General features: G+C 37.9%; 1 protein-coding gene across 2 annotated transcripts in view; it reads left to right on the top strand.

Annotated features, from left to right (window-relative positions):
* Positions 1-16,595, top strand: part of gpc5c (glypican 5c) — a 170,279-nt gene that overhangs the window by 101,396 nt on the left and 52,288 nt on the right. The window lies entirely within an intron of this gene.

A 16,595-nucleotide genomic window follows, 5' to 3' on the forward strand; every position in this document is an offset into this window, starting at 1 on the left:
GACCCGTTAAAAATGTACATACCCTTGATTCTTAATACTGTGTGTGGTTACCTGGATGATCCATTATGATTTGTGATGATTGTTCATGAGTCTCTTGTTTGTCCTGAACAGTTAAACTGCCCAACATTCTTCAGAAAAATCTCCAGGTCCTGCAAATTCTTCAGCCCCCGGTTCTTAAAGGGATAGTTCACCCAAAAATGAAAATTTGATGTTTATCTGCTTACCCCCAGTGCATCCAAGATGTAGGTGACTTTTTTTCTTCAGTCGAACGCAAATTATGATTTTTAACTGCAACCGCTGCCGTATGTCAGTCAAATAATAGCAGTAGATGGGAACTTATAACAGTAAATAAAACTTGCTTAGACAAATCAAAATTAAAACCTGCGGCTTGTGACGTCACATTAATGTCCTAAGACACGAAACGATCGGTTTGTGTGAGAAACCGAACATTATTTATATAATTTTTACCTCTAATACACCACTATGTCCAACTTCGTTCAGCTTCCTGTTAGAAAAAAAGTCCTCTACATCTTGGATGCACTGGGGGAAAGCAGATAAACATAACATTTTCATTTTTGGGTGAACTATCCCTTTAATGCATCGTGTTTTCTTCTGGAGCATCAGTGAATGTTTGAACCTTTTTTAATAGTTGTGTTTGACTCTCTCAGTCATCCTCAGTGTGAAAAGATGGATTTCAAAATTATTCAGTCACTGCTGGAAAGGATTCAAATATGCAAAAGATACTGGAAATCTGAAGAAAACCATTTAGGACAAACAAGAGACTCATGAACAACCATCACAAAACATAAAAAAAAAGTTGTGGATCACTCAGGTAACCACACACAGTATCAAGGGTATATACATTTTTGAATGGGTCATTTTTATAAATTCTGCTATTTTTTTTACTATATGTAAACAACTTTTATGCAAAATAACTTATTCAGCACAGTGCTAAATAAAAAATAACACATTTTGCATGATCCCTCTTATTTTGTTAAAATAATTAACATTTTGCAGATTCTGCAAGGGGTATGTAAACTTATGAGCACGACTGTAAATGTGAGTTGGCAGTGTGTGTACACAACCACCCAATAGTGATAAATATCCACCCACTCCTTATTTTTTTTAATCCACAGTGTCTCCCATCAACCTGTTATCAGCCATGGTGCTAATGTGACGTCACATTATCCAAAGGCCCCGCCTACAAATGTTGAAAGACACTGCCGTTTTAACATAGAACCGCCTTTAGCGAGTTCACAGCGAGTTGTACACAGTCCGCCATTGCTGCACTGACAAGAATGTCTCCCAAGCGTTTTAGCTGTTCTGTAGCTGGATGTATTACTCCAATTTACTCCCAAAATGAGCCGCTGAAGATGAAGTGGATTAATTTTGTTTTGTGTGTGTGTGTATAACAATATATATGTATATATATATATATTATACACAACTTTTATAAGACAAGAAATCAAAATTTTTCCAATGATAATCGCATAGGACATTGTTGTCGGCCCGCTGTAGGCAGTCTGAAGAAATGTGCTGATGTCTTCAGAAACTTCTTCCTGTTGTTGTGTTGTGATTTTCTGTGCTGTGTTTCTGTGATGGAGCACTCATGCATTAACGGTGTGGCAGAGAAAACAAGGGCAGATGGGTCTTTTTCAGATGTGAATTAAACAGCTCATCAAAGTGATCCTGATGTTCTTCAAAATTAACAAACAGATGAAACTTTAACTTAATTAATGGCACACAGTACAGCTTTGACTGTGGAGGAAGGGGGTTTTACATGTCACATGTGGAAGTAAGGCTGATTCTGATGGGAAGTAAAGGATTAAAGAGAAGAAATGAGAACTGGCAGGGGCTGTAGATTGAATCTGTACAGACTGACCTAGCAGAGTAGTCATCTGATTGCCTTGTGAACCGGTGGCATCAGTAAACAGTAAAAAGTGTGAGAACATCATGGACTAATACACACATATATACACAACGGCTTTAAAACATGCATATTTGTGTTCAGTTTGATATTATAATGAAAATAATACAGTTCATCAAAGCTATTAAAGCTGTAAATTGATTTATAATTTAGTAATGCAGTGTTGCTAAGATAGAAGCAGCTCCAGTTATGTTTATTAGTACATTATTAACATTCTTTGTTAAGGTGAAGCATTAATTTGACAAAATACTATAAAGTTTCCTTAATAATAATAATTATAATAATAAAATTCTCTTGAATAAGAAACATACATATAGTAAACATTACATGTACAATGGAAAATGATATTATTTCGTTAAAATGCAGCTGCAAGTAATGATAAGGTAAGGTCCATTTTACTGTTTTGGGTTTGACTGCTTTGTTCCATTTCAACTGATATTTGTAATATCTGATAGCCATCAGATCACTTATTTCCAACTTGCCTTTAATCTAACAGAAATGAAATAATTTATGGAAAATTACTGATAAGGGAAGAACATACCGATTATTGTGTGTCTCTCTCTCATATTCACCCCTGTTTCACCCTGATAAAGTTATGAATTTCTTTTTCCCAGATGGTGAGAGAATTTCTCAACAGAAATTTTTGATTTCCTATTCTGATTATGAATACTAAAAACCACCAGAGGAATCTGCTGTGTTCCAGTCTCAGCGCAGAGAGAGAATGGATATATTGATCCTGTGTACTTTGGAGGTTTGAATGGAGAAGTATGTGGTTAAAGAAACTGAGAGAGTGACAGAGAGAACTAGAGAGTTGAAAAGAGCAGAGGTTCAGAAAACAGGGCATTCTGGATGGCAAAGTGCTGTTTTTGTCATGCTAATAGCAGGACGGACACTGAAAGACTTTGAGAATAAAAGATGATTTTCCCAGAATCCCCTGAGGTGCTGTGTGGCAACAGTCTGTCCAGCCTCTGCCACTGTCCCTCTGAAACATGGCCTTTCTTTCTTTCTTTCTTTCTTTCTTTCTTTCTTTCTTTCTTTCTTTCTTTCTTTCTTTCTTTCTTTCTTTCTTTCTTTCTTTCTTTCTTTCTTTCTTTCTTTCTTTCACTCTCTTTTTCTTTTGCTTTTTCTTTTGCTCTTTCTTCCACTCTTTCTTTTGCACATTTTCTTTTGCTCTTTCATTAATTCTTTTGCTCTTTCATTCAAAATTTCTTTCTTTTGGATTTTATTTTGCTATATACCTATCAGGCATAACATTATGACCACCTTCCTAATATTGTGTTGGTCCCATTTTTGCTGCCAAAACAGCCCTGACCCGTGGAGGCATGGACTCCACTAGAGCCCTGAAGGTGTGCTGTGGTATCTGGCACCAAGATGTTAGCAGCAGATCCTTTAAGTCCTGTAAGTTGTGAGGTGTGGTGTATTCTGACAACTTTCTATCAGAACCAGCATTAACTTCTTGAGCAATTTGAGCTACAGTAGCTCGTCTTTTGGATCGGACCACATGTGCCAGCCTTCACTGCCCACGTGCATCAGTGAGCGTTGGCCACCCATGACCCTGTTGCCGGTTCACCACTGTTCCTTCGTTGGACGACTTTTGATATATACTGACCACTGCAGGCCAGGAACACCCCAGAAGAGCTGCAGTTTTGGAGATGCTTTGACCCAGTCATCTAGCCATCACAAGTTGTCCCTTGTCAAACTCGCTCAAATCATTATGCTTGCCCATTTTTCCTGCTTCTAACACATCAACTTTGAGGACGAAATGTTCACTTGCTGCCTAATACACTATATTACCTGCCTTTATGTGCACATTAACTTTAATGACATCCCATTCTTAATCTGTAGGGTTTAATATGGAGTTGGCCCACCCTTTGCAGCTACTACAGCTTCAACTCTTCTGGGAAGGCTTTCCACAAGGTTTAGGAGTGTGTTTATGGGAATTTTTGATGATTCTTCTTCAAGCGCATTTGTGAGGTCAGGCAGTGATGTTGGTGAGAAGGCCTGGCTCGCAGGCTCCAATTCATCCCAAAGGTGTTCTATCACGTTGAGGTCAGGACCCTGTGCAGGCCAGTCAAGTTCCTCCACACCAAACTCGCTCATCCATGTCTTTATGGACCTTGCTTTGTGCACTGGTGCGCAGTTATGTTGGAACAGGAAGGGGCAATCCCCAAACTGTTCCCACAAAGTTGGGAGCATGAAATTGTCCAAAATGTCTTGGTATGCATTAAGAGTTCCTTTCACTGGAACTAAGGGGTCAAGCCCAACCCCTGAAAAACAACCCCACACCATAATCCCCCTCCACCAAACTTTACACTTGGCACAATGCAGTCAGGCAAGTACCGTTCTCCTGGCAACCGCCAAACCCAGACTCATCCATCGGATTGCCAGACAGAGAAGCATTATTTGTCAATTTCACGAATGGACTTCTTGCACAGGTGGCAACCTATCACGGTACCATGCTTGAATTCACTGAGCTCCAGAGAGTGACCCATTCTTTCACAAATGTTTGTAGAAGCAGATGCCTAGGTGCTTGATTTTATACACCTGTGGCCATGGAAGTGATTGGAATACCTGAATTCAATGATTTGGAGGGGTGTCCCAATACTTTTAGCAAAATATAGTGTATATTCCACCCATTAACAGGTGCCGTGATGAAGAGATAATCAGTATTAACTTCACCTATCAGTGGTCATAATTATTGTTGGGTAAGTTACTCAAAAAAGTAATCCACTACAAATTACTACATTAAAATTGTAATTTGATTACATTACTGATTACTGCATGTAAAAAGTAATCAGATTACTAATTACTTTACATTCAAGTTACTTTGAAACCTACAAAAATACACCACAAACTGAAACTCATAATTTAATTTCATTCTGTAATTTAATATTGACTGAAAAATATTACAGAAGTATGAAAACAGCAACTTGACTTAAAAATATTCGTTAATCAGCTATAGGTAGCTTATTCATTCAAATGCAATCTTAACAGTCGCCTGAGGGCTCTCAACGACCACGTCATCTGTGAGCGTGAGATTCTAACAAACTAAAAATAACTTATAAATATATGAAATATTGTACACTTGTTAATGTTTATTTTTGTTTGCAGTTTTTTTTTAATAATATTTAATGATTATGAACACATATTAAGCATGACAAACCATACAATCGATTAAACTACAAAGCTGGCAGGTATGGTATGTATGATTACAAAATAAAGTCATTAAGATTGTTATTAATATTATTTTATAAAATAACATGTAGGATAAAAGTAGGCCTAGTTATAGGCTACGTCAGCTTCGGAATTTACTCACTTCATTTCGTTCACTCTTTGCAGATACAGTGCACTCAAATGACATATAGGGATTAGTGAATTGGATAACGAGTGAGTGGTTTCGGACACAGCTTAAACATTCCTTGCGTGTAGCATGTATGTGTGTGGTAGCTTAACTGTGTTTATGTATGTATGTAACTGCATTAAAGACAGGAAAAAATGTTCTCCGGTGATTCATAATGACGCATCCACGCCAAACATGATTTCATGCACTTTACCTAATTTTTTTTTTTTCTTGTAATGCAAGTGACGTAATTTTAGTAACTAATCAAATTACATAAATTTAAAATGTAATGCATTACATTACTGCATTATCAGGAAAAGTAATTTGTAACGCGTTATACCCAACTCTGGTCATAATGTTATGCCTGATCAGTGTATATTTCTTTTGGTCTCTATCTATTTTGCTCTTTCTTTAGCTCTTTTTCTTTCAGTTTTTCATTTTATCTTAATTTCTTTTGCTCTATTTCATTAACTATGTTTTTTGCTATTTATTCTTTATTTAGCTTTTTTCTATATCGATTTCTATTTAATTTTCTATTTTAATTTCTTTTGCAGTTTCCTTCTAACTTCCTTTTTCGTTCATTTATACCTTCTTTTGCACTTTCAGTCATTCTTTACCTTTTCTTTGGTTTCTTTTGAAGTGATAGTAAAATGGAGTGCACAAGAGCATGCTGTCAGACGATTTAGTCTGCCTCATATACATATACTGTAGACTCTCTCACACTCTAAGGTAAGATTGACTTAATGTGTGTATACAAAAGTGTAACGTGTCAGTCCTGAGGCTTGAGGTGATCTAGAGGTGTGATGTTGTCACTGACACTTTCTAGAAAACTATCAGGGAAGGTGTTTCCACACATTTGGTGTAGCTCAAAACCATTATTAGCAACGTATTCTCTCTTGTGTTGCCCCTCCCGTTAGAGCTTAATAAATGCATCTTATTCCCCGTAAATATCCCTGACTGGAATCTGGAGGACAGGCCAGCGGCACAGCTGCTTTTGGGTGTGGAGACACAATAGCATCTCTGTGCTTGCGGTGTGTGTTTTTCAACACACATACAGCATGTCGTCACACTCATAAGTGTAAATGTGAACTATAGGGAGAAGAGGTTTTCACTTTCAGAGTCAGAGTGGACTTGTGTTGACCTGCGGCACTACTATTCTCTAACACCTGCTGTACAAAAAGTCTGCTTTACTGCAGAAAACTCCTTCATTAGCCATCCTGTTTGGACTGCCAGTACAATTGGGTGGATTTTGCTCTGGAGCTACCACATCAATTAAATGAATAGTTCACCCAAATATGAAAATTCTGTCAGAAGTTTTTCACTCTCATGCTGTTCCAAACCTGTCTGCCATGGAACATGAAAGGAGAAGTTTAGCAAGAGGCTCTTTTCCTAACAATGAAAGTGGGGAAAAAACAGTCATTAATAAAACTTTTAATATGCACATTGCACATATAAAAATGTTTTACATTGTTTTATTAAACATTTTTTTTAATTTATCTTTATTAATATTATTTCTTTTTTATTAAATATAATATTTTATTCATCTAATATTTTATTAGCTATTAGAGCATGGTCAGAAATTAATGGGGGCTTGGGGCAAAAATGCCACCAAAATGAACAAAAATGCCCCCCAAATTCAAGCTAAATCTGTTATGGCTGTCACGAATAAAGTGAAATGAATGAAAAGTATTGATTGCGGCATTAGATTTGCTTGTTTGCAGCATTGAGCATTTACCAATCGCATGCGTTTCTGTTGTGCTTATGAATGCAATGTCCAATCAGAGGTGTTTTGATTCGTCACCCCGGAGAACGCTGAAGTTGTTCAATGCATGCGCTCACTGGCTGAATTCTAAATCTCTCATCATCATAAACAACAAGATTTTGCAAAAATGCATAACTTAAAAATGCATAATTATACTGAAGTCATGGACCAGTTCAGTGTTGTTCGCTTGCTTTCTTTATATAATTTATTCCCAGTTTGAATAACCATTTTGTTTTCCATACTACTGAAATAACCTTGACATGAAGCCTTGATTTTTTTTTTTTTTTTTTATTATTATTCATAAAAAGCAATAAACATTCACAAACAGTTCTTAGCTTGTCTATATATGGTGTTTTTTCCCCACATAAAACAAAACAAAAAAACAAAACATGGGGCCTCCATGGATCAGACTTGTTTTTTCAGCACATCCCACATATGCCCATTTGGATTGAGGAATCTGGGGACCGGGGAATTTGTAGGCCAAGTCAACACCTCAAACTCGTTGTTGTGCTCCTCAAACCATTCCTGAACCATTTTTGCTTTGTAGCAGGGTACATTATCCTGCTGAAAGAGGCCACAGCCACCAGGGAATACTGTTTCCATGAAAAGCTGTACATGGTCTGCAACAATGCTTAGGTAGGTGGTACGTGTGCGTGTTAAAGTAACATCCACATAGATGGCAGGACCCAAGGTTTCCCAGCAGAACATTGCCCAAAGTATCACATTGCCTCCGCCGGCTTGCCTTCTTCCCATAGTGCATCATGGTGCCATGTGTTTCCCAGGTAAGCAACGCACATGTACCCGGCCATCCACGTGATGTAAGAGAAAACATGATTCATCAGATCAGGCCACCTTCTTCCATTGCTCCATGGTCCAGTGTTGGCACTTTCAGCGGTGGACAGGGGTCAGCATGGGCACCCTGACTGGTCTGCGGTTATGCAGCCCCAAACACAACAAACGGCGATGCACTGTGTATTCTGACACCGTTCTATCAGAACCAGCATGAACTTCTTGAGCAATCTGAGCTACAGTAGCTCGTCTGTTGGATCGGTCCACACGGGCCAGCATTCGCTCCCCACGTGCATCATTGAGCCTTGGCCGCCCATGACCCTGTCGCCGGTTCTCCACTGTTCCTTCCTTGGACCACTTCTGATATATACTGACCATGTATTTTACAGAACAAGATTGCCTTACATCTTCTTTTAAGGGAAGAAGTTTAAACTGTTCCTTTAGGTTCCTTTATTTATTGATCAGTCTGTTCTTTTTTAGACAATTTAATTTGTTACAACATGGTGCTGAAATACTCACCTTTAAGTATCATATTCGTATCACACAGAGCTTACACTCACACACACTGTGTGCAGTGTTAGTTGTTTCAGTCTTCTGTCTGATTGGGGTCAACTGTGTGTGTTGATCATTTAGTCTGGTTATCACTTGATTTGTATTTTTCTTAACGGTCCCTTTTGTACCAGCAGGGTATCAGGTGTGTGTGTGACCGCAGCATAGTCGTTTTCTGTATCAAAGGCTTGTCTCTTCTCTGAGGCCTCAGGGAAAACAGAACACACTGTTTGAAGTGAGTAGAGAGATCTACGGTTCTATAAAGAGCTCACTGAACACTCACTACTGCCCGTCTGCTGCGCATCACATATATGAACATATCTGAGTTTACTTATAAAGATAAAACACGGATTAAATGAGCCACTTTCAATGCCATTGCACTGTAACTGATAAATGCACACCAGTGACTGTACATTAGTTAAATTCAAAATAATGTGAGGAGCTTGTAAACAATGCATAGTTAGTTTAATGAAGTATATAACTTAGTGGTAGAATTGTTTGCTGTGATTAATATCAGTTTTAGCATAAATAAAAAGCTTTTTCAGGTGCTTATTTTCTTTTTAATCTGATGGCAAATACAATCAAGATCAAGTGGAAGTTTTTTGCAAATTCTGAGGATAAAATTAGTAACTAAAGGCATTTAATCTATTTAAAAGCTATAATTTTAAACATTTCATCAGCATCTTTCAGAATTTTTACTTGTTTAGATGGGCAGCATGAGAAATATTTGCTCATAGTTTGTTTTCACAGTTTTCTTACCTAGCAGCACCCACTGTGTAAATAGTGAAGCAATAGGCTGTTTCTTACATAGCCTATTGTTTTGTTTTGATATTGTTTGTTGTTGATTTTTTTTAAACATAAATCTAACCAAATTAGTGATGTTTATGCCATTTGTCAATGTGGTAAGAAAAACATAATTTCAAAAAACAAGAATTATTATATTGTGCTATGTGCTTAAATATGTTTAGATGTTTGTTTTGGAGAACAAATCAAATGACTGATTTATAAAATAATTTTGTTGTGGTGTGTCATGCCAAGCAGCACTCTTTAATTGTATACTAAAAGTGCTTTAACACATGGCCTTTCATGGCTTATTGCTTTAACACCGAGCTGTGAGTGTTTTGAATCTGTGAGCACTGAAATAATGAATGTTTTGCACTTTCACATCAGTTCTAGCCTGTACTGTCCTGGTCAACTAATTTGTAAGTCACTTTAGATAAAAGCTTCTGCTAAATGAATAGACATAAATGTAAATATGTTATTAATTTAGTTGTGAAAAATTGTCTTGTTTTCTGTCTTGCATTCTTATTCATGGATGCTGTTTATTTAGACAAACTACTTTAAAAATAGAGAGCTTCATAGCTTTAAATTCTGATTGGATTAATTGTTTTGTTTGTTTGTTTTATAAAGCACTATCAAAACTACAGAACACTGACCTGTGTGCTCTACAATCATACATTAAAAATAAACAATATGACTTACTAATTGTAAAATTTAATAATTTATTTCATTATATTGCTGTTGCCATTGTCAGCTGATTGCTTTATGTAATGTCTGTGTGGATGTACAGTGCTGCTTGAAAGTTTGTGAACCCCTCGCAGAATCTGTGAAAATGTGAATAATTTTAGCGAAAATAAGAGGGATCATACAATATGCATGTTATTTTTTTATTTAGTACTGTCCTGAGTAAGATATTTTACATAAAAAAATGTTTTCATGGTCCACAAGACAAAAAAAAAAAATGGCTCAATTTATAAAAACAACCTGCTCAAAGGTTTGTGAATCCTTGATTCTTAATACTTGTGTGGTTACCTGAATGATCTAGCCTATGACTGTTTTTTGTTTTGTAATGGCTGTTCATGAGTCCCTTGTTTGACCTGAGCAGTTAAAATACCCAATATTCTTCATAAAAATCCTCCAGGTCCCGAAAATTCTTCAGATTTCCAGTATCTTTTGCATATTTGAATCCTTTCCAGCAGTGACTGTATGATTTTGAGATCCATCTTTTAATACTGAGGACAACTGAGGGACTCAAACTCAACTATTAAAAAAGGTTCAAACATTCACTGATGCTCCAGAAGGAAACACGATGCATTAATATTCAGGGGTGAAAACTTTTGAACAGGATAAAGATGTCCAAATTTTTCTTATTTTGTTTAAATATCTTTTTTTTTTTTTTTTCATTTAGTACTGCCTTTTGGAAGCAACAGAAGACACTTAAATGTTTGCCAGAAGACAAATTAAGTACAATATTCCTTTATCTTCAAATTCAAAAGGTTTTCACCCCTGACTCTTAATGCATTGTGTTTCCTTCTGGAGCATCATATTTGAACCTTTTTTAATAGTTGTGTTTGAATCCCTTAAATGTCCTCAGTGTGAAAAGACAGATCTCAAAATCACACAGTCACTGCTGGAAATGGTTCAAATATGCAAAAGATGCTGGAAAACTGAAGAATTTTTGGGACCTGGAGGATTTTTTTTGAAGAATATTTGGGCAGTTTAACTGTTCAGGACAAACAAGAACTCATGAACAACCATCACAAAAAAAAAAACAAAAACAAACAAAAAAAAAAACAGATCATCCAGGTAACCACACACAGTATTAAGAATCAAGGGTTTACAAACTTATCAATGGAGTCATTTTTATAAATTCAGCTATTTTGTTGTCTTGTGGACCATATGTTAACATTTTTATGTAAAATATCTTATTCAGGACAATATTAATAAAAAATGACATGCGTTTTGTATGATCTCTCTTATTTTGTTAAAATTATTCACATTTTCACAGATTCTGCAAGTTCACAAACTTTCAAGCAGCAATGTAGGTAAATAGAGGCAAAAGAATTTAGAGGGACATCTAATCTCTCTCACTTTCCCAGTCTGTTTTGTAAAGTCATGCTCTGTTGTTCTGGACAGCAGTGTGACACTGAATCACACAAACATGTGAACAGAAAAGAATACTCTGCTTCCACAACAGGAATACTCTGCTTCTCCTCTAGTCTCATCTAAACTGTTTTTCTCTCTGCTTGTCACCTTTAGTCCCTTCCCCTCTCCTCTCTGCATCTCATCTATTCTCTCACTGTATCTCATCTTTTCTCTTACTGCATCTCATCTATTCTCCTTTTCACACACTGCATCTCATCTCTTCTCCTCTCACTGCATCTCATCTCTTCTTCTTTTATCTCACTGCATCTCATTTCTTCTCCTCTCTTCTCACTGCATCTCATCTCTTCTCCTCTTACTGCATCTCATCTCTTCTCCTTTTCACACACTGCATCTCAGCTCTTCTTTTCTCTCACTGCATCTCATCTTTTCTCTTACTGACTGCATCTAATCTCTTCTCCATTTCTCTTACTGCATCTCATCTCTTCTTCTTTTATCTCACTGAATCTAATTTCTTCTCCTCTCTTCTCACTTCATCTCATCTCTTCTTCTTTTATCTCACTGCATCTCATCTCTTCTCCTTTTCTCTCACTGCATCTTATCTCTTCTCATTTTTTCTCATTGCATCTCATTTTATCTCTTCTCCTCTCACTGCATCTCATCTCATCTCCTTTTTTCTCACTGCATCTCATCTTCATTTACTGCATCTTATCTCTTCTCCTCTCACTGCATCTCATATTTTCTCTTTAGGACTGCATCTCATCTCTTCTCCATTTCTCTTACTCCATCTCATCTCTTCTCCTCTCACTGCATCTCATCTCTTCTTCTTTTATCTCACTGCATCTCATTTATTCTCCTCTCTTCTCACTGCATCTCATCTCTTCTCACTGCATCTCATCTCTTCTTCTTTTATCTCACTGCATCTCATTTCCTCTCATCTTTTCTCACTGCATCTCATCTTCACTTACTGCATCTCATCTCTTCTCCTTTTCTCTGACTGCATCTCATCTCTTCTCACTGCATCTCATTTCTTCTCCTCTTACTGTATCTCATCTCTTCTCCTTTTCTCTCATTGCATCACATCTTCATTTACTGCATCTCATCTCTTCTCCTCTCACTGCATCTCATCTCCTTTTTTCTCACTGCATCTCATCTTCATTTACTGCATCTCATCTCTTCTCCTCTCACTGCATCTCATCTCATTGCATCTCATATCATCTCTTTTCCTCTCACTGTATCTCATCTCTTCTCATTTTTTCTCACTGCATCTCATCTCTTCTCCTTTTCTCACTGCATCTCATCTTCACTTACTGCATCTCATATCTTCTCATTTTCTCTCACTGCATCTCATCTTATCTCTTCTCACTGCATCTCATCATTTCTCCTTTTCTCTCACTGCATCTCATCTCATCTCCTTTTTTCTCACTGCATCTCATCTTCATTTACTGCAGCTCATCTCTTCTCCTCTCAGTGCATCTCATTTCTTGTCCTCTCTTCTCACTGCATCTCATCTTTTCTCTCACTGCATCTCCTCTTATCTCTTCTCCTTTTCACTTACTGCATCTCATCTTCTTTTATCTTACTGCATCTCATTTCTTCTCCTCTCTTCTCACTGCATCACATCTCTTCTCACTGCATCTCATCTCTTCTCCTTTTCTCTCACTGCATCTCATCTCATCTCATTTTTTCTCACTGCATCTCATCTTCATTTACTGCAGCTCATCTTCTCCTCTCACTGCATCTCATCTCTTCTCCATTTCTCTCACTGCATCTCATCTCATCTCCTTTTTTTCTCACTGTATCTCATCTTCATTTACTGCATCTCATCTCTTCTCCTTTTCTCTCACTGCATCTCATCTCATCTCCTTTTTTTCTCACTGTATCTCATCTTCATTTACTGCAGCTCATCTCTTCTCCTCTCACTGCATCTCATCTCTTCTCATTTTTTTTCTCACTGCATCTCATCTCTTCTCGTCTCACTGCATCTCATCTTCATTTACTGCAGCTCATCTCTTCTCCTCTCAGTGCATCTCATTTCTTGTCCTCTCTTCTCACTGCATCTCATCTTTTCTCTCACTGCATCTCCTCTTATCTCTTCTCCTTTTCACTTACTGCATCTCATCTTCTTTTATCTTACTGCATCTCATTTCTTCTCCTCTCTTCTCACTGCATCACATCTCTTCTCACTGCATCTCATCTCTTCTCTTCTCACTGCATCTCATCTCTTCTCCTTTTATCTCACTGCATCTCATCTCATCTCATTTTTTCTCACTGCATCTCATCTTCATTTACTGCATCTCATCTCTTCTCGTCTCACTGCATCTCATCTCATCTCCTCTCACTGCATCTCATCTCTTCTCCTTTTCTCTCACTGCATCTCATCTCATCTCCTTTTTCTCACTGTATCTCATCTTCATTTACTGCATCTCATCTCTTCTCCTTTTCTCTCACTGCATCTCATCTCATCTCCTTTTTCTCACTGTATCTCATCTTCATTTACTGCAGCTCATCTCTTCTCCTCTCACTGCATCTCATCTCTTCTCATTTTTTTTCTCACTGCATCTCATCTTGTCTCTTCTCCTCTCACTGCATCTCATCTTGTCTCTTCTCCTCTCACTTCATCTCATCTTGTCTCTTCTCCTCTCACTGCATCTCATCTTGTCTCTTCTCCTCTCACTTCATCTCAACTTGTCTCTTCTCCTCTCACTGCATCTCATCTTGTCTCTTCTCCTCTCACTTCATCTCATCTTGTCTCTTCTCCTCTCACTGCATCTCATCTTGTCTCTTCTCCTCTCACTTCATCTCATCTTGTCTCTTCTCCTCTCACTGCATCTCATCTTGTGTCCTCTCCTCTCACTGCATCTCATTTCCTCTCTTTTCACTCCATCTCTTTTCCTCTCCTCTCGCTCCATCTCATCTCTTCCCCTCTCACTGCATCCCATCTTGTCTCTTCTCCTCTCCCTGCATCTCATCTCTTCTCCTCTCATTTCTTATTTTTTCTACCTCATCTCCTCTGCAATAACATCTCCTCTAGTCTCATTAGGGGCCAAGCACCGAAGGTGCTTAGGCACCTATTGTTATTGTTGGCGTTCCGTACGCTTATTATTATTCTTCCGTTTCTTCTTCCGCTCTTGAAGTCTATGGCAGCCCATAGAACCGCTTGCGGGAAAGTTGTGAAATTTGGCACACAGTTAGAGGACAGTCTGACCTTTGTCCATAGCAAATTTGGAGTCTCTAACTCAATCCCTCTAGCGCCATCAGCTGTCCAAAGTTGCACTTATGTTTATGTTAATAACTTTTGAACCATAAGGGCTAGAAACAAAATTCTTTTTTCCTCTGATTCCTTGGGTCAAGACGAATCGATTGCACCATATGACGTCATTTTCCGTCATGAAAATTTTTCCGCCATTTTGAATTATTCTCAAAACCTACTTTTTCGAACTCCTCCTAGGCCGTTACTCCAATTTTCACGAAAATTGAACCAGATCATCTTCAGACCATGCCGACAAAATGTTATGGAATTCAAGTTGATTTCTCAAACCGTTTTCGAAAAACACGCAAACGAATTGTACGTAGTGCTTGCGAAAATAGACATAAGGCTGTATCTCCGCAACGCTTTATCGTATTCAGACCAAACTTGGTAACTGTCATCACAAGCATGACCTGAGGCAACATGCAGCGTTTCGGCGCAGCGCCACCTAGTGGTGCGGAGATATGAAAAATGGCTATTTTTACTTATAACTTCTGATGGGTTTGGCCAAAAATCATGAATTTGGTCTCGTTGGATTCGGGGAATCATGCCGAGTCGAATGATATCCAATTTTCCCATATTGGACATTTTGGCCGTCGGCCATTTTAAATTTGGTGCTAAAATGCTGTATTTTACGAACGCATTAGCGTATCGTTATGAAACTCGGTATGGGTCATCAGCACAATGCCCTGAAGGAGCATACCAAGTTTAGGACCAGTTACCATTTTGTGGTCAAAAGTTATAACAAAATTTACAAAAATGCTAATAACTTTTGACTATATTAACCGATTGTAATGAAACTGTTTTCAGTAGATTCCTTGGGTCATGCTGAGAACATAGATATCAAACTTTCCATAGTCAGCTGAACTTCCTGTCCGCCATATTGTTTTTCTTTAAAAACCTACTTTTTCGAACTCCTCCTAGACCGTTGCTCCGATTTTCACCAAAATCGAACCGTATCATCTTCAGACCATGCTGACAAAAAGTTATGGATTTCAAGTCGATAAGTCAAACCGTTTTCGTATACCAGAGCAACGAATTTGAGGCATGATGCAAAAATGACTCTTGAAGCTGTATCTCTGCAATGCTTTATCATATTCAGACCAAACTTGGTATGTGTCATCACAAGCATGACCTGAGGCATCATACAATGTTTCAGCACACCGCCACCTACTGGAGTGGAGATATGAAAAATGGCTGTTTTTGCTTATAACTTCTGATGGGTTTGACCAAAATTCATAAATTTGGTATGGTTCATCAGGACAATGCCCTGAAGGAGCCTGAGAAGTTTCGGACCAGCACCATTTTGTGGTCAAAAGTTATAACAAAATTGACAAAAATGCTAATAACTTTTGATAATATCTACCGATTGTAATGAAACTGGTCTCAATAGATTCCTTGGGTCATGCTGAGAACATAGATATCAAATTTGCCATATTCAGCTGAACTTCCTGTCCGCCATATTGTTTTTCTTTAAAAACCTACTTTTTCAAACTCCTCCTAGACCTTTGCTCCGATTTTCACCAAAATTGAACCGTATCATCTTCAGACCATGCCGACAAAAAGTTATGGATTTCAAGTTGATAAGTCAAACCGTTTTCGTATACCGGAGCAAAGAATTTGAGAGATGATGCAAAAATTACTCTTGAAGCTGTATCTCTACAATGCTTTGACATATTCAGACCAAACTTGGTACGTGTCATCACAAGCATGACCTGAGGCATCATACAGTGTTTCGGCGCAGCGCCACCTACTGGAGTGGAGATATGAAAAATGGCTATTTTTGCTTATAACTTCTGATGGGTTTGACCAAAATTCATTAATTTGGTATGGGTCATCAGGACAATGCCCTGAAGCAGCCTGAGACGTTTCGGACCAGCGCCACCTCGTGCTCAAAAGTTATAACAAACTTGACAAAAATGCTAATAACTTTTTTTTCTAATTGCTCACTGCTGCTGTTGGTCTGATGCTCACGGCCATGTTGGCTGGCTTCTTGTGCCGTTTTTGTGCTTGGCCCCGTAATTGCTGCTTGCAGCTATATTTTTCTCTTGTTATTCTTGTTTATTCCATACAGCTTTATTCTATGTGATTCTTA

Source organism: Chanodichthys erythropterus, chromosome 16, assembly GCF_024489055.1.
Source record: "Chanodichthys erythropterus isolate Z2021 chromosome 16, ASM2448905v1, whole genome shotgun sequence".
NCBI classification, from domain to species: Eukaryota; Metazoa; Chordata; class Actinopteri; order Cypriniformes; family Xenocyprididae; genus Chanodichthys; species Chanodichthys erythropterus.